At 36.8% G+C, this 18,985-nt stretch overlaps 1 protein-coding gene across 9 annotated transcripts in view; it reads left to right on the forward strand.

Moving 5' to 3' along the window:
• PLEKHA7 (pleckstrin homology domain containing A7) overlaps nt 1–18,985 on the forward strand; it is a 296,414-nt gene that overhangs the window by 72,907 nt on the left and 204,522 nt on the right. The gene's annotated exons all lie outside the window — the stretch shown is intronic.

Genomic DNA, 18,985 nt, shown 5'->3' on the forward strand with positions numbered 1-18,985 from the left:
TGTGACAGTGGATAGCCTCCAAACAATATTAGGGAGGGTGGAGTGACTGGGTATAGTTGTTTTATATTTCCTATCTTTACAGAAATGACCATCCTAGTGGTAGAATTGGCCTCTCAGTTGGCTGCCAAATCATCTATTACAGAATGCAGCAATGTAAGAAAAAATGCAGATATTATGGAGCATGCAGAACGCCAGATCTTCGGTGTATAGAAGAGGTGATTGAAAATCAGGATTTTTTTTAGCTCCTATTACTCAGCCTTTTCTAACAAAACTCCATCCAAAAAAGCAAAAAAGCGTCTATTTCTTAACAAAATCTCGCACACAACAATAAAGAAGTCAAATGGACATACATAGGTAAATAGGATTTGTAACATTGTAGTTACATCATGCCAAAACCAAATCCACTACATAGTTTGTTAATCCCACAGCCAAGCAGTTCAGATCATCAGTTTCAGCTAATGTTAAGCAAAGTAGCTTTATCTTGCCAATCCTTTGTGCATCATTTTTGTGGCTGTACAGGTACTCTACGTCCCTGATGACTCGCAGTTTCATCAAATGGGCTTTCTGAGTTCCTAATGTGTTTTCCTACTTAAGAGTACTCATTTTATCCTTATGACAGTTGCCCATTTTCTCTGTATGTGTAATGGACTGCAGCTGTCATTCATTGTCTGCTACAGCTTTCTGATTTTGGGGTTTGTATCACCGACAGACGGTGATTGTTTCTACTGATGCAAATCATTTGCATGTGGAGGCAAATGTGAAGTAGTGAGTATTTTAAATTGTGTGTGCAGTATAGTGTTCTATTTGGGTAGCGTTTTGGTTTTGGATTTTTTTTTAAATGTACGTTCTGCTACGCTCTTATGTTGGAGAAAGCAAGGTTGAAGAAATGTGCCTTGCGTTTGGAGCAGAAGGTTGTGATATTTATGATGATAGTTAGTTTTTATGGAAGTTTGTTCCATCGTCTTGGACTGACCCCTGGCATAGCTCAGTCTCTTGCACAGATTAATTTTTACCCTTAAGATAGAAAATTTGATCTGAGGAGTGGAGTTGCCAACAGCAGTCTTCATCTTGGCGTATTGGGTGATATTTTAGCTATGCAGGGCCCAGGTCATTGAGCACCTTGAAGATAAGGACCAAGACCTTGAATATGACTTGATATTCTGTGGGAAGCTGGTGTAGAGTGCAGATAACCGATTTGATATGCCTGTAGTAGCCTGCATTGCTGAGGAGCTGTGTGGCAGTATTTGGTATTGTAGTTTCTGAAGAGGTTGAAGGCTTTATCCGCAGGTATTGCTTTGCTGCAGTCTAGACAGGAGGTTACAAAGGCATGTGTAACTGAGGCCAGGTCATAGTCTGTCAGGATGGCACAGGCTCCTAGCAAGCTGGAGATGGTAAAAAGTGTTCCCTGTGGACAGAGCTATTTGAGAGCTTAGTGTCGGTGAGGACTCCAGGAACACTCCTAAACTATAGACTGAATTGACCAATTGTGGGTGTGTACCTTCAGCCAAAGAAGTCTGCACTCTAACTGAAAACTTTTCAAAATACTATTCTCTGCTCACTAGCATAACCTCTGATTTGCTTGGGTTCAATTTCAGCCAGCTGTTTGTCATGATGAGCTGATTTTGTCCTAGCACTGGGCTATCTTGATGGTGGTAGTATGGTCATATGTAGGGGAAGTGTCATCTGCTTGTTGCTGGCACTTGAGTCTGTGTGGTCTGACCAGTTCCAGCTAGTGGCTACGTGTCAGTGTTGAATAGTATCAATGAGATAATTGATCCTTGTGGGACTCCAAAAGTTAGGCATGGACCTAGTGGTGGAGATTCTGTTACCTATCCCTCCAGGAAGGACTGAAACCATTTTAGCACATTACAGTGTACCCCTCTCCTTCCTTAAGTCTCTCAGGTGGAACACCAGCATCTCACAGTTGACAGTGTTGAATGGTGCAGAGAGGTCCAGGAGGATGAGAATGGATATTTGCTGATTTTCCATTTGCAGTAGGGACCATCAGTGCCACTAAAGCTGTTTCCCATCTCATGTCCTGGCCTGAATCCTGACTATGCCAAGTCTAGAATATTAGCTTAACTCTTAGTTAAATTATCTTTAAGTGCTTTAAAATGTCATTTCCATTCATTTAATCATCCTTGGTTTGATCAAAGAAGGTGTTCTAGTCTGAATTCCCCTGCTGTGGGAGAAGACTGAATATTCTAGCAGGTTTTAGGAAAATTTTCAGATAATGAAGACAGAGCAGATTACATATTTGGTTTTAAAAGATTTTTGCCCTGTCACATTTTTAGATGCAAACAGTCAATGGAAAGGCAAGTCAACCATTCACCAGTCTCTGAATCCTCCGTCAGCTTTCTTTGACTTTTCCACATCTTCAAATGCACGTTCTTTATCTGATTCTCTTTGAAATCTCACTAATTTCAATGGCTTTTATTTTCTTTCCCTGATTTGGTCAGAATCATTTCTTGGTTTTCTGCATAACCTTTATTTAAAAAAAAAAATAATCAGGACACTGTGTTTTTTCAAAGGTGTTCAACATCTAAAAGACCGAACCTGAGACTTGAAGTTAATCTAATACAACTACTTCTGTCACCCAACCTTTAAGTACAGTGCATTTACATTAATTCAAGTTAGTCCAGAGTATTCGGGAAATACGCAGAGTAAGCCCAATACAAAAGAAAGTATCTAGACTTTACCAAGTAGAATCGCAAATAAGTTTATTAAGAAATACATACTAGTATTCCCAATGGGAATATGTAAAGACATTTAGAAAATTATCTGTTGAATACCCTTTTGAGTTTCTATTAGGTGATATGTTCTACTGTTGTATACTGTCCATGAGCTCAGAAGTTTTGAAAGGTACACTGCATGATAATGCCATAAATAAAAGTTCACTTTTATGTCAAAAACACCAGAATTAATTGCTAGAATACAGTTTAACAAAAGCTAATATGAATGTTTTAACTTCTTGGTCATGATTTTGGAGATAAAATTTAGACTGCAGTAGAGTAATCTTATTAATGGATCCTCACTCCTGGAGTCTGATCCTGCCAGAAAGATGTGACTCAAAGTCTGGCCATGTTTAATGTTGTATGATGTGTCCCTTGATTCAGTTGTCTTGAAATCCCTGGCATTTGGTCTTCTAGCTTGTATACCCTGTCTTTATCCTTTTTTCAGAGTAGCTGATTACAGGCTGCAGAAAACATGTACCCTTATTAATCTAAAGCATTATGGTGATGGAGGTCTTCATAATTCCATATAATAACAATTTAGAATTGTGCTGAAATCTATTATGGGTTTATTTGAAATGCTACAAAGATAATTCTAATAAAGAGACATGCTGTTCTTAAAATGGAATGCCTGTTGGAAAGAATTGAACATAGTTAATGAAGTATAACTAGATAGAGGCCTGCAAATCTGCGGAAACCCACTTTTTATATCCGCAGACCATGTTTGCGGATTGGATGTGAATACAAATTTTGTATTTTGCTCAGGGATCTATATATAGCAGTGGACAAGTCTTCAGAGGAAAGACTTTTCTGTAGTTGTTCCATTATAATGTAGTCTTGATTTAGAGATTGAAAACACTGAAGTATCCCAACACTAAGTACTGCTTCTTCATTGGATTAATGTGTAATTTCCAAAATGAAATCCACATGAATTTTTACTGAGATGAATGAAATGACTGTTCTTTGGATGTGTTTTTAGTACACCTCTGAACGGCAAGTGGTATAGAAAGTTTTGTTGCATTGTTAGGTTTGTATTTAAGGTGAGATATATAATTCTCATTTGGAAGATTGTCATTTTTATAAATTCTAAATCTAAGAAATTGTAAAGTGTTAATATTTAAAGCACTCAACATCTAAAAGCTAATTTTTTCCTGATGTGCTTAAGCCTAACTTAAAAAAAAACTTCTAATTTTTTATATCCGCCGCTGTGCCATGATGCCCATAAACAACCAACCAGGTAATAGTATCTTGAGGGGCAGATGACGATACCTGGCACTTCAGTGACTCTTGCTAAAGAGCTAATGGCTGCCAAGAAGACAAAGGAGCTAATTTCTTGAAAACTCTCACTGAAAGGGAGTTAAAATTATTCATCATGCAGCACTAGCGGATTTAGTAAACTCAGAAGGTTGTAGAGTAATCCCCTTTGTAAAACCATGATACTTTTCATACAAACTCAACATTATCAAGAATCATTAGGAGAGCTGAGCAAAGCTAAGACTTGCTTTATATGATCCACAGGATTGCTTTTAATCAGTAAATGCCTATTTAAGTAATAATAATAAAAGGTAGACAAGCATACTCTTGCAATTTATAATTGTAAACTTGGTTCATAATTGATCCTACTGCATTAGAAAATAATTAAAGACTGTATTTAGGTCCACATGATTCTAGAGATTACATGTCTGGATTTTTAAAGGAGGTGTGCACTGCTGTGGCCGCTGTCACATTACGTGGAATTGGAAGATCTCTTGAACTGAGAAGGGTAGTCTATTAGAATTCATTGACGTAGTAGTTTTTGTCTTGTATATAGTTTGTATGTTTTTAAGGGCAGTTACCTTCCTGAAAAGTACAGCTAAAATACTGCTAAGCAATCTTCTGAGTGAAGATGAATGTTTAATAATTTAACTACTATGTGGACATCTATATTAGAGCATCACCTAGTACCTATTCTTGTTACAGATTAGTTGTTTCACTGTAACATCCTCTCTGTGTTTTTAATAAATGAAAAGGATGAAATGGTGAGCAATTGAACTATTTAAAAAAATCTCATTCATAAAATAATGTTGTTCCATCACACCTCTTAGGGTTTGGAAGGTGAAGAGGATTCCTGTTGTAGGGTTTGGTAGGTGAAGAGCTGCTTGTGTTTTAACATACTGAAGTATGTATGTCTCTGCTGGCCAGTACAATCACAAAATTCACAGTTTAAACTGAAAACCTTTCTGAAACTCTATAATTTAAGCAATTGATAAATGTATGAGCCACTAACACACCAAACATAGGTGTAACAGCTGGGAAGGAGGAGGAGGAGAGTGAGGGAGTCCCATCGACAAGATCTGGGATAATGCCCATTTCCATTGTCATGTACTAGGAAAGGATTCTTAACAGAATCTGATCCAGGGACCTTGCTTTCTGGTTAGTAGGTGTCAGGTACATTTGATACTTCCTTACCCACCTTTCCGCTTCTGGCTGCTGGCAAGAAAAAAAAGCATTCTCACTTTGCTCTCCCTTATACCCCAGCCAGGATCCTAACTGCAGTGGTATTGATGAGGGAGCTATTTTCTAGTCTCACTCCCTCAGTTCCTGTTTGCTGCCATGGGAGGCTACAGTTTTCTGCTCTGCTGCTACCATGGCCTGTTTTTTTTTGTATTGTCTTCCCATGTGAACAGCTTCATTGTGTCTACTTCTGGTAGTAAGGAGAGGCAGATTGAATTGACATGCCTGTTGTCTGTTTCATGCCTTACTCCAAGGCTTCTGAAAAGATGCTGAGAAGTGGACCCATATTTTGTTAATTTCACTCTGCTGCTGTTTTTGAAAGCTATCAGTAGCAAGACATGCAATGGAGATGTGTGCAGAGTAAGGATCACAACACTGCATTGGACTCATTTGGAAGGTTATCTTTACACCCATAAGGATTAGAATTGCTTTTCAAATGAAAGCTTAAATGAAGCAGAAGTTGATATTTGGGCCTATTGACTTTGGCAAGTAGATTTTTCAAATTTTGATTTGAGTTTCAAGTTCGCCATCTATGACATCAGCATAATGGTTATCTCATAAGAACATTGTGAAGCTAAATACATTAAATATTGTGACCTGCTCAGATACTGCAATAAACAGGGGATACATAAATACCTCCAACTTTCTTTAGAATTTCCAGCAGTACTCATGTTTATACTTGTTATTTTAGACCTCTTCTTACTTAGATCTTAGGTTCAAAGATCAATAAGATTTGACATTCACAAAAAGGTGAAATGTGTTTAAGATGAATGAAGGCTTAAGATTCAAGAGATGCCAACGTTACTATTCCTTTGTAATTTTACTGAAAAGCAATATAGCAAATTATCTTCATGTAAGAAAACAAACTGACACTATCAGTTTATTTCCCAAGGTCAAAACTGGATAAGTAAATTACAACATATGGAAATTACAACGTGTGGAATCTTAGCCATTCAGCTCCTGTTAACGTTAAAATTTGAAAGTTTTGATGTCAGATATTGGTATTTATTAGATTTCCTTAATCCTGGCTGGAGATTGTCAACTGCTGTTTTTTAAAGCCTGTAGCTGCCTGGAGAATGCATGCTTCAGTGTATTTCACTGATTCATCTCTGGTGGTTTTTAAAAACTGTTTTCACAATCTGGCCCTTCCTGGAGAAAAGGAATTTTCCCTTTAAAAAAACATATGCATGCATTTTGTTCCTTCTCAATAAGGAATATGGGGGGAAAAGGCAGGAAATAGAGCCCCAGATTTTCTGATTACCTCTTATCAGGTGGTGCTGAGCCAATATTATTTTGTCTTATGAAAATGCCTCAGACCTCTGACCTGTTGTGCCAATTCATGCTGGTGTAAATCCATTGGTTTGTTATCAATTATTTTACTGTCCGGTGTTCTGCATTTTACCAGGTCACTGTTAATAGTGATGTTTTAGCGAACGCCCGAAAACCTATTCTTAGCCCTAATTTCTAAGTTCTTTGTACAATAATGTAGAAGATGGAGGTCTAATAAACTGTCTGAGGGTTTTGACTACTATTCACTGAATATATGGTAAATGAGTTGCTTCAGATATGACTGCTAAAGCCCTTGTCAGGTTTTTTTTTAAACAGAGAAAATGGGTTACAAGTTGAGACAAGTGAAAATCAAACCAAAGAGCAGCTCACTGATAAAAAGGTTGTACTTTCATTCTTGGTAGGCACACACATTGGATTAGAGTTCAACAGTGGGTCTTTTGTTGCATAATCATGTTTGTAATTAAGACAGTGGAATGTAATAATGCTTTTACTGAGCTAAATTCAGTTTCACTAAATTGATTTGTTACTGATTTTGATGTAAACTGTGTTCATGTCATCTCCCATAACCATGTCAGATCTTGTTTTTGGAGTTTGGTTCAGCACTGCTTGCTGTCATTTTCATAAACATAAAATAATTCTGTTCTGTTTTGTTGGAGGAGGGGAGAAATTGATACAGACAAACACATCATTGAGCAATCTTGTATCTTGTTAAAAATTAAAATTTTCTTTAGGTAATCTGGCTCAAGAATTATGACACTTCACATTCTTTTACATTCATGTTTAGTAGTAAAGACAACTCTTTCTACATGTATTGAAAATGCAAATTAATTAGCCTAATGACATATTTGAGACCAGAATCCATTAATGGGGCTCAGTATGCTGCGCCTTAGGTCGTTAGGTCTTAAATGTTTGATACTCTAGCATCCTACAGAGGAAACCATTACCACTACCTCTTAACTTTCCCCAAATGCAACCCTCCTCTGTTTATGGAATTAAACTTCACTTTTTAAGGTGACAGAGTCAAAAGTTGCAGTTAATTGTAGTGGGTTTTGGCAAGTGTCCCTTTGTTGTGGGTTTTGTAAATTTAGTGGCGGGGAGGGATTGTTTTGTTTTTGATTGAAACTGAATTTTCAAGCTCTCCTCTTGGATGGCTTGAGGATGGGATGTGGGGATTTCACTTTTTCCTTCATTACGTATTTTTTTTAACAGAAATATTTTGCTTCTAACAACTATTTTAACTTTTAGATTTCAATCATGGGCTCTGCTAGCTAAATATGAGATCTTTTAAAAAATATTTGATGCTTTCGAGGTGACAAGATCCTACCTTACCTAGCCAAGTGTCCGGCTGTAAGTGCTTGACATTTACAAGTTGGTCTCGTGCTGGTCTATGAATTTGCTGCCGTGAAAATTTGGCTATATAATTAAAAAGTACAGTTTCTAATGGAGGCACTTTTAGAATAATTTTGTTTCCAGAATCATGGTTTCTACCATATATGTGGGTCCTTCTTTCACAGTTAAGTTTAGATCACATCCTTTTCCCAGAGTTAAACTGCCAGCCTATTTAAAGGAGCAGAGAGATTGTAATCTAAATGTAGGGTTATAAATAATAGAACCCGTCCCCCGGGGAAATTTTGAATTTAAGGCCGGTAATTCTTCTGTTGAAGTGAAGGATTTACTATTGTCTCAATTTATATTTTCTGTTTACTACTGAGGGATACGGGGATATTCTCTGAGGCTTCATCCTTTGGTGGGAAAAAACCCACCAGCTATGGAAATAAGGTGAAGTTGTGCCTCTGATTTGTCAAGCAGAGTTGGTGGATTTCATTATCCTGCAGAAGATTATGTAGAAGCAAAAATGAAAGGAATTACAGCAGGAGTCTATGGGTAGACGCCATAACTAATAAAGGGGATAAGTTTTGGTTTAAACTATTTTGTCTTCATTTGATTTGTTGTATGCTGATTATCTGTACTGGGAGCATGCAGCCTGGAACTTGAGACACTGGTACTTCTTGTTTCTGCTTTAGTCTAGTAAACATAACCACTCCCTCCCTATCCATCCATAATACATAAATTAAATAAAATAACAAATAAATATATCTATATTTATCTTGGGATTTATCTTGCACTTATGTATCAATGTAACCTGATTTTGTATTACAGAATGGACCTTGGGTGCCTTTCTTACCATAACATAAATAGAATGTCATGGCATACCAAGTATAATATACCAGGATGTACTAGATATGCACATTTTTCCTGTCTCAATTTGTCAGTTGTTCATGCAGATAGATTTCAGAGTAACAGCCGTGTTAGTCTGTATTCGCAAAAAGAAAAGGAGTACTTGTGGCACCTTAGAGACTAACCAATTTATTTGAGCATAAGCTTTTGTGAGCTACAGCTTACTTCATCGGATGCATACTGTGGAAAGTGTAGAAGATCTTTTTATATACACACAAAGCATGAAAAAATACCTCCTCCCACCCCTGCTGGTAATAGCTTATCTAAAGTGATCACTCTCCTTACAATGTGTATGATAATCAAGTTGGGCCATTTCCAGCACAGATCCAGGTTTTCTCACCCCCCCCCCAACCCACTCTCCTGCTGGTAATAGCTTGTCTATAGTGACCACTCTCCTTACAGTGTGTATGATAATCAAGGTGAGCCATTTCCAGCACAAATCCAGGGTTTAACAAGAACGTCGGGGGGGGGGGGGGAACAAGGGGAAATAGGTTACCTTGCATAATGACTTAGCTACTCCCAGTCTCTATTCAAGCCTAAGTTAATTGTATCAAATTTGCAAATGAATTCCAATTCAACAGTTTCTCGCTGGAGTCTGGATTTGAAGTTTTTTTGCTGTAATATCACAACTTTCATGTCTGTAATCGCGTGACCAGAGAGATTGAAATGTTCTCCGACTGGTTTATGAATGTTATAATTCTTGACATCTGATTTGTGTCCATTTATTCTTTTACATAGAGACTATCCAGTTTGACCAATGTACATGGCAGAGGGGCATTGCTGGCACATGATGGCATCTATCACATTGGTGGATGTGCAGGTGAACGAGCCTCTGATAGTGTGGCTGATGTTATTAGGCCCTGTGATGGTGTCCCCCTGAATAGATATGTAGGCACAGTTGACAACGGGCTTTGTTGCAAGGATAGGATCCTGGGTTAGTGGTTCTGTTGTGTGGTATGTGGTTACTGGTGAGTATTTGCTTCAGGTTGGGGGGCTGTCTGTAGGCAAGGACTGGCTTGTCTCCCAAGATTTGTGAGAGTGTTGGGTCATCCTTCAGGATAGGTTGTAGATTCTTAATAATGCGTTTGAGGGGTTTTAGTTGGGGGCTGAAGGTGACGGCTAGTGCTGTTCTGTTATTTTCTTTGTTAGGCCTGTCCTGTAGTAGGAGGCTTCTGGGAACTCTTCTGGCTCTATCAATCTGTTTCTTCACTTCCGCAGGTGGGTGGGTAGATGTTTACCGTGATTTTATAGTTTATAAACAAAACCTTTTTCTTGAAAAATCAATTACACTGTGAGTGAGGTGCCTCCTCAAACTGGGACATCAAAGGGCAAAATGTTCTGCAGTCTGACACTGCCTTTGTCTGGGTAAACTCATTACATATATTGGTCTATGCAGTACTTTGCAGTAGTGTTATTGAGTGAATGAAAAGCTAGTAGATAAATACATAGGTGGTAGTATGAGAAAAGGATGGTTTACAACTAATTTAAATACTTTCAAGAGCAGTTCTGATCTCACTGTGCTTGAACAAGGGGGTGGATATGTTGCCACTAAAACACAATTCAGGATGGTTTATGCTGCCATCATGAGGAGATCTATTAAATATGATTAACTTTCTCTGTACAAAGGTGTTTATTCTATCACTTAAAAGTAATTCAGTATCATTTAGGTGAAAAGGCAGATGCTGCCATATTTAAAATTTCTCTAACAAATTTGTGGAGTTAATAGCATACCGTGAATTAAGTAAAAAGAAAAGGAGTACTTGTGGCACCTTAGAGACTAACCAATTTATTTGAAGTGAGCTGTAGCTCATGAAAGCTTATGCTCAAATAAATTGGTTAGTCTCTAAGGTGCCACAAGTACTCCTTTTCTTTTTGCAAATACAGACTAACACGGCTGTTACTCTGAAACGTGAATTAAGTGTAAGAGAGAATACTTGTGTTCATGGCTCTGTGCTGCTGATGCTTTCCTGTCTGTAAAGAGAAACAACCCCGCTTGCAATAAGCTTTTTTGTGGGGTTTCTAAGAAAAGATGCATAAGAATACCTTTGCATTTTTCCAATAAATAAACTGTGGCACTCAAGTCAGAGAACAAAAATTCTTCCAAAATAACCAACCCACTTAGTTTGGATGTAGCATTTGTTTGTATTTTAAAGTATTCTAGTTAATGCTTGGGAACTTCAGTAATGGTTGGCAATGGACAATTAAAAATGCGGAACATTATAACTAAATTATAGTAATGATTTTGGCAAATTTTGGCATATTTCATCAGAGTATACTAAAATTTTGGGACAAAAATTTGAAAACCACACTAAATATGGGGTACACAGCAGTGGTCTCTGATGTTTGACTAGCATTCTGTTTATACAGTCTCAGTGCACAATAATACCTCTGGTTGTGTATTTCACAGGTTAATTATTTGTTATGTAATGTGTTATTTTTGTTGTTGTTCCTTTTTCCATTTGTATTGCAGGTCAGGAATGCCAGATAACTCTCTTTTCTCTATCTTATTCCCTTCTGTATACTGTTCACATACATCTATTTTCCCTTTTTTAAATTAAATAACCCTAGAATGCTGATACAGTAACAACCCAAAATCTGTGTATATGGAACCCCACTATCTCTTAACAAAATAAAACAAACACAAAAAAACCCTGCCAAACTCCTAGCCAGCCAACCAAACATTTCTACATTTTGGTTGCTATTTTGGAATCTCTTCTGTTTCTACGTCCTTTTTAGATGAGGTGACCAAAACTGAAAACAAATAATTGAGGTTTGAACAAATCAATACATGTAACATATTTGTGGTCGGAGTTTCTTTTAAAAAACACTGCCAATGCAATTCTTGTGTTTTTAACATATAATTTTTATTCACTTTCAAACTGCTAAAGGGCTATTATTAAAAGTTACATCAGTTTCTTTGCTGATTATTTCTTTTTCGATCATATGGGAGAACAGATTATCCTGTCCCTTTTCCTTTGTGTTTGGTTGCTGCCACTGATTTTTAGAGAAAATCATTTAATCATGTAATAGATTAGTAAGCTTTTTAATTGTGAAGGTTTTATTTAAATCTCAGTTTCAAGGTTTTATGTTTGACCTCTCAGATTTATGGCATAAATTATAAGAAAACCTATTTGAGAGAGATACAGCGAACCCAAATGGTAGATATACCCAGAGCTACTTCTGAGAGATATGCCAGTGATTTGACCACATGTAATTAGTATGCTTTGTTAGCTACTGCATGTTTGTGCTAGACATACTTTTTAAAATAACTACACTTGTTTTATTTAATTTGTCTAACTATACATACTTTTGTATCCCATATCATCAATCTCTGCAGAAGATGATATTGCTGTCTGAGATTAGAGTTGATCCTAATCTAGTCTACTCTCTCTAAGAATGAGGAATTAATTGCTTTGCACTGAGTGGCTTGTACTTTGTTTTATAACTGACGTAATTCCTTTAGGATGTATCCATTATCAAAAACTGAGAATGAGGGATTAGGTGATTTTTTCCCATTGTTTTTGGTAGATGTTTCAATGTGAAAGAGAGTTAGACTTTGACAGTACCAAAAGCATGACCTACATTTTGTGTTTTGGTGATGGCTTTTAGGGGAGGGGAAGTTGCCTTCCATTCTGCAAGCCCTACTGGAATGGAGAATCAAGTAATAAGTTGCTGAAGTTATAATGATTCAGACTACTTGTATTCCAAGTAGTTGCTTCCCTTAATGATGGCATTGAGTCTAAGCAATTATAAATGTTTGGTTTTGTTGGCTTTTGCCATGTTTAGTGAAGTTGATGCTTCCATGTTAATTTTTGTTACAAAGTTTAACATTATTTTTTTATCTGAGCGTTTCCTCTGGTTTCTTGTTTGGGGAAGATTTGCTTTAGCAGATTTTTTTTAAAAATCTAGTTAGCTAATAGGAGTTAGGGCTTTTGACCAATCTAGATATTGCACATTTTATATAAGAAAACTGGTCTGTGATCTATTATGCAAGTGTATATGTACCATAAACTAATTTAGGTCCCTATTTAATTTTCCTTTCTCTCACAAAACTACTTTGGATTTTTGTGGGAAACACTAGTGCTGAATAAGGCCCCCACGAACATTAAAAATTGATAGTAAATTTCTTTGCATAAAATACCCTTCCATACAGAGGATTCAGACAACCTTTAGAAGTTGCTTGAAAGGTTTATATGGCACTTTACATGGTGTCCAGGACTTCGCGTGGCAAAATTTATATATGTATGTGTATATGTATGCTTTTTAATTTTCTATATAGAAGCTACGTTGGAAGTGCACAAAAGCAAAATATCAAAGGCAGTAAAAACCTACCTTTTCTTTTCCTTAATGTATACTTTAAACTAAGCTTTCTTTTAAAAACTTGATGGCTTATTAGGGCTGTCAAGTGATTAAAAAAATTAATCACGATTAATCACACTGTTAATAATATAATACAATTTATTTAAATATTTTTTGATGTTTTGTACATTTCCAAATATATTGATTTCAATTACAACACAGAATACAGTGCTCCCTTTATATTTATTTTTGATTACAAATATTTGTGCTGAAAAAAACAAAAGAAATAGTATTTTTCAATTCACCTCATACAAGTACTGTAATGCACTCTCTTTATCATGAAAATTGAACATACAAATGTAGAATTATGTACAAAAAATAAGTGCCTTTAAAAATAAAACTATGTAAAACTTTATAGCTTATAAGTCCACTCAGTCCTACTTCTAATTCAGCCAGTCACTCAGAGAAACAAGTTTGTTTACATTTGCAGAAGATAATGGGGCCTGCTTCTTGTTTACAATGTCACCTGAAAGTGACATCAGGTGTTTGCATGGCACTGTTTTAGCTGGCGTTGCAAGATATTTACGTGCCAGATGTGCTAAAGATTCATATGTCCCTTCATCTTCAACCACCATTCCAGAGGATGATGTGTCCATGCTGATGTCGGGTTCTGCTCAATAACTATCCAAAGCAATGTGGATCAACGCATGTTCATTTTCATCATCTAAGTCAGATGCCGCCATATGGTTTGGGTTCTGTAGTTTCTGCATCGGAGTGTTGCTCTTTTAAGACTTCTGAAAGCGTGCTCCACACCTCATCCCTGTCAGATTTTGGAAGGCGCTTTAGATTCTGAAACCTTGGGTTGAGTGCAGTAGTTATCTTTAGAAATCTCACATTGGTACCTTCTTTGCCTCTTGTCAAATCTTCAGTGAAAGTGTTCTTAAAAAGAACATGTGCTGGGTCATCATCTAAGACTGCTATAACATGATATATATGGCAGAATGCCAGTAAAACAGAGCAGGAGAGGTACTATTCTCCTGCAAGGAGTTCAGTCAAAATTTAATTAAAGTATTATTTTTTGAACGTGCGTCATCAGCATGGAAGCATGTTCTCTGGAATGGTGACCGAAGCATGAAGGGGGTTATGAACGTTTAGCATATCTAGCATGTAAATACCTTGCAGTGCTGGCTACAAAAGTGCCATGTGACTGCCTGTTCTCACTTTCAGGTGACATTGTAAACAAGAAGCCAGCAGCATTATCTCGGGTAAATGTAAACAAATTTGTTTGTCTTAGCGATTGGCTGAACAAAGAGTAGAACTGAGTGGACTTGTAGGCTATAGAGTTTTATATTATTTTGTTTTTGAGTGCAGTTATGTAACACAAAAAAACATTTGCAGTATAAGCCTGATACTTGTATTTTTTCCATTTTAGAGCATCACCTAGTTTTGTGGGTTGCATATTGTGCACTCAGATGCTATGGTTATGATTCCCTACATTCTTTCATGTGAAATATTATACGTCAATCAAGTGGTTTCTGTTGGAATTTCTGATAAAGTTAGTATAACCAAACACATTGTTTCCTTTTCAAATATTCCTTGATTATCTGGTAATTTTCTTTGAAGTGTAATACAAGAGCTGTGTAGGTTTTGCATAATCTAAGTCTGAGCTTGGTTTATGAATCACTGGGACAACTTTTCTCTTGAGAAAAAAATAAGGATCCCAAGGACACTTTTAATGAGGGATCTAGCATTTTATGTAATTGTAATTTTCAGGCAGTATTGTAGGGTGCTTCTCAAACCTTTCCTCTTTGAAAGCATGATTAAAAAATACTATAAAAAAATAAGAGTAGTTACTTTGATAATGAGAACGCCCAGAATTATGGTAGTAAGGATTTTTAAACATAGGCAAATAAATGAAAAACAGGAGTTTTAGAAGGGATATAAACTTTTTCACCAGGACATACGCCAACCTCTAACTAAGGGAGTTAGGAAGAAATTTTCCCAGTAGACCTGTTAAATATTTTCCCACTTCAGGGTTTCTTATACTTCCTCTGCAGCATCTGGTACTGACTACTGTTGCAGAGAGCCTGCTGGACTAGATGGAGCTTTGGTCTGATCAAGTAGGACAATTCCTAAGTTTCTAAAATACTAGATGTCAGGGATGGAAGCATAGGGTTGAGAGTAGCAGAGAAATTAAAGAGGTTGATAGAGTAGAGATCACAAAATTGATGGAGTGTCAGAGAATGAGAGATGTTGAAGGAGAGTGAATAGTGGCAATAAAGGGAATTCAGAGACACTGGAAAGAAAAGAGACTGGTCGGTTCAGTGTTCATAATAGTATGTGGAGGAGGCAGTCTACATCCAGTAGGGATATTAATGAAAAGAAGCAATACCTAGCAGACTCACTTGGGTAGTTGTGGGGAAGTTTCTTGGATGTCTATTAAGTTACTATTCCTATGGTTCCACCTTTATCCAATACCAGCTACAGAGACTAATAAGTATGTAGTTGTATCTTCTCTAGCTTCAAGAAAGAGCTTCATCACTTCTTCCCTCTCCAGAGCTTCCCAAACATCACCTGTGTGAAATGGACAGGATTCTTGATAGTTTTACCACAGCACACGATGTGTTTGTAGTTTTGGGAGAGTTTATGATCTTATGGACATTTGTTTTACTTTTTATGATATTGGTATATACATCCAGAGCACTGGGTTCATTAAATACAAATGTAAATAAAATACTTGATGTTTTCAGGGTTTAGAAACAGTGCATAATGTTTCCTGTGACTTTCAGTATTTCATTTTATGTAGAAGTATATTGGTCAAAAATGCACATCTGAAGTGGTGCAACTTGTTTCTGACCTAGCTGTAAAGCTTGTTTTTATCTGTCTAGTTATTTCCTAATCTGAATATGTCCTTAGGAAAAATAAGTAGACATATTTTTTGATGGACCATCATATCATTGTGATGTCAAAGCAGAAAATAAGTTATGATGTTATGATTCCAACTCAAAATACAAAATGCTAGAGGAATGTGGTGCCCACAGTTGATGAGGTTTTTACCTTGTAAGCTCCTGCAACTAGATGTAATGTCATATAAAAAATATTTGTTGTACAGTGTGGCCCATTGCTTCTCATTACAGTAAGAACATGCTATATGCTGGTAGGTTTGGATAATAACACTTAGTATTTATATAGGGCTTTATATTTTCAAAGCATATTACTAACCTAAATCCTCACAACTCCCCCATCAGGTAAGTTAGGAATCACAGAATCATTTCTAAGCATGTGTGTGTTGTGTGTGTGTGTGTGTGTGTGTGTGTATATAATATATATATATATATATATATATATATATATATATATATATATATATATATATATATTATATAATATGTATACTTTATGATAAATTAAGTTTTTTCTGTTCTCATGAGTGAGCAGAAAAAGCAAGAAAAATGTTTGCCAGGATTTCCAGGTCAACTAGTGCAAGGTGGCATTTGTTTAGTCATCATCTATTGCATTTACTTTCATTAAGTTGAATATACTTTACATAAAATTAAAATACCTGACTTAAAAAAATTAAAACATTCTTTGACTTTTGAGAAATTATCAGGAAACTTTTAGAAACTGAACAGCTTGGTACTACATTTTTACCCCCCATACAAGCAGACATCTCATTGACTGTGTGAGGAGCTGGGTGCATTTTAAACATGATTTGAAATAAGATATGTCAAGTTTATATGAAATTGGTTTACCATTTTACATATGCAAAGTTAATGCGACTAATTTCAATAAGATTGGGAAATAAAGTTTCTAAAAAGATTTCGTTTCAGTGGTGCCACCAGGGTGAAAGTAAAATGCAGCTCTTACTGGTATGGGATCGCTCTGGCCCCCCCCAGGAAGAGCCTCAGGTGGAAGCCTCAGCTTCCCCTAGCCAGTCCATCTGTGCTCCCTGGCCTGTGCCACCCAGGGCTCCAGCTGTGATTTAAAGGGCCCGGAGCGCCGGTTGGTGGCTGGAGCCCTGGGCCATTTTAAATCACGGCCCTGGGGCAGCTACTTCTTCACCCCCCGACTGTCGGTGGCCGGGGGGCAAAAGGGGCAGGGACATTAAAGCGCTGCCCCTTTTGCACCCCCCTCCCCATTGGCAGCCCTGCTGGCAGGGACCCAGTGGGGCCTCCAATCGGGGCGCAAAAGGGGAAACAAAGTAAAAGTCAGCGGTAGGGGCCGGTACTGGCAGTTACCTTTTACCGGTATGCCGTACCAGCTCCTACCCTGTTACTTTCACCCCTGGGTGCCACCTTCTTGGGTGGACACGCTTAAGTCAATGTAATGGCTCATATCAATTTAACTTATTTTGGTAACAAGCTCAATCTCTACAGCTCCTTCTTAAACCGATTTAGGGTCGCACCAGTTTAAATCAGTTTAGAAACCAATTTAGTTAAAGTGGTGCAATTTTTGTCTGTAGACAAGATTCAAGGGGGGAAAAACAGTCTTGTGAAATGTGGATGCTTTTTTCCAGATAGTGGGATGAGGCATTAGAAATTCAGAGAAATCAGCAGTTCTGTCTTAACCTGCAAGTAGACTTGAATCCTTAACCCCAAACTGAAAAAATTTGAGCAGTTAAAAAAAAAAAAAAGAGAGAGAGAAATTGAGCTTTGTCCTTTTAATGACTGTGCTTCACTGCCAAATACTTATTAGTGTGTGCTTGTGGTTTGCTGACAGTGTGAGTGGTCAGTGACTGACTGAAGCTGATGGTTGCAGTAGTTGCTTCTAAACAGCAGATACTGTTACAAGTAAACAATTATAGGTATGTGTTTTGTCACCACATCATTATTCGTCTTTTCTTTGGACAGCTGGAAGTTGTTGGCTGAGACACACTATCAAATTTGGTGTATTCTGTATTTTAGTAGATTTCTGAGAAACCTATTCTGCTATTCAAAACTACAAGAAAAATTTTATACTGCCCTGTATTAATACTCTGTCAATTCTTTTAATTGAGTTACTAGGACTCTTACTTATATCTTGAAATGTAAGCTGTTTATTTAATGTTATGTTTTTATAAGTCTGTTTTGTTATGAGAATATCTGTTTTGAAATTTATGTTTTCTTATCTTCAGCAATTAGAACAGCTCATGAAGGATATTTTTGGCATGTACCGTTAACGCTGCTGGCTTCTTACATCAGTTATATTCCAGGCTTGTTAAAGTTTTTGGAGACGGGAAGGCTTGGGATTTGTCATGGTGGAGTTTGCTGTGCGGTTGATTGTAGTCCTTTTAGAATTAATATTTTTGCTATTTCCTTTTGTGAAAGTGTGTAAATATTAAATTAGGTATTGTTTTGTAAAAGTAATTGGGGAAAAGGGAGACAGAAGAAATTAAAATGCCTTATGGAATAATTGGATTCATCCAGTGATCTGAAGCTCAGGTACAAAGCTCAATGAAGTTATAAATGCTGCCAGGGAATTAGTTTAGTTATTTCTTATAATTTATCAAACATAGTATTCTCCATATTTGTACATGTGTCCTTTCCTTTCTACTATTGGCTTTTAAACATCTTATACAGCTTACTTTTTTTAATTCATGTGAGATGACATGAGATTTTTCAGTTGCTGTAAGTATGAATCATAGAGTCCTTATGCTTGAGAGGATGCTTCTGACTATATTTAGGTCATGTTTTTTTAAAAAAAGACAATATATTATTCCAGAGGAGAGAGATTTCCCGCATCATTGAAACACTTTTTCTTACAGTAGTACTTTGGAAAGATTATAACTTTTCGGTTTCCAGGAATATCTCTGGGTTTTGCTGCTCCAGACTTTTTACATTCTAAAAAAATGTTTAGTAGTATGCCCATAGTTAAATATATGTGACAAAACACGTTTTATGTTGTCAATTATTTATTAATTACAAGATTGATTTGTAGCCCATTTAAAGGGGTGA

The sequence above is a fragment of the Caretta caretta genome, chromosome 6, assembly GCF_965140235.1.
Source record: "Caretta caretta isolate rCarCar2 chromosome 6, rCarCar1.hap1, whole genome shotgun sequence".
Taxonomy (NCBI): Eukaryota; Metazoa; Chordata; order Testudines; family Cheloniidae; genus Caretta; species Caretta caretta.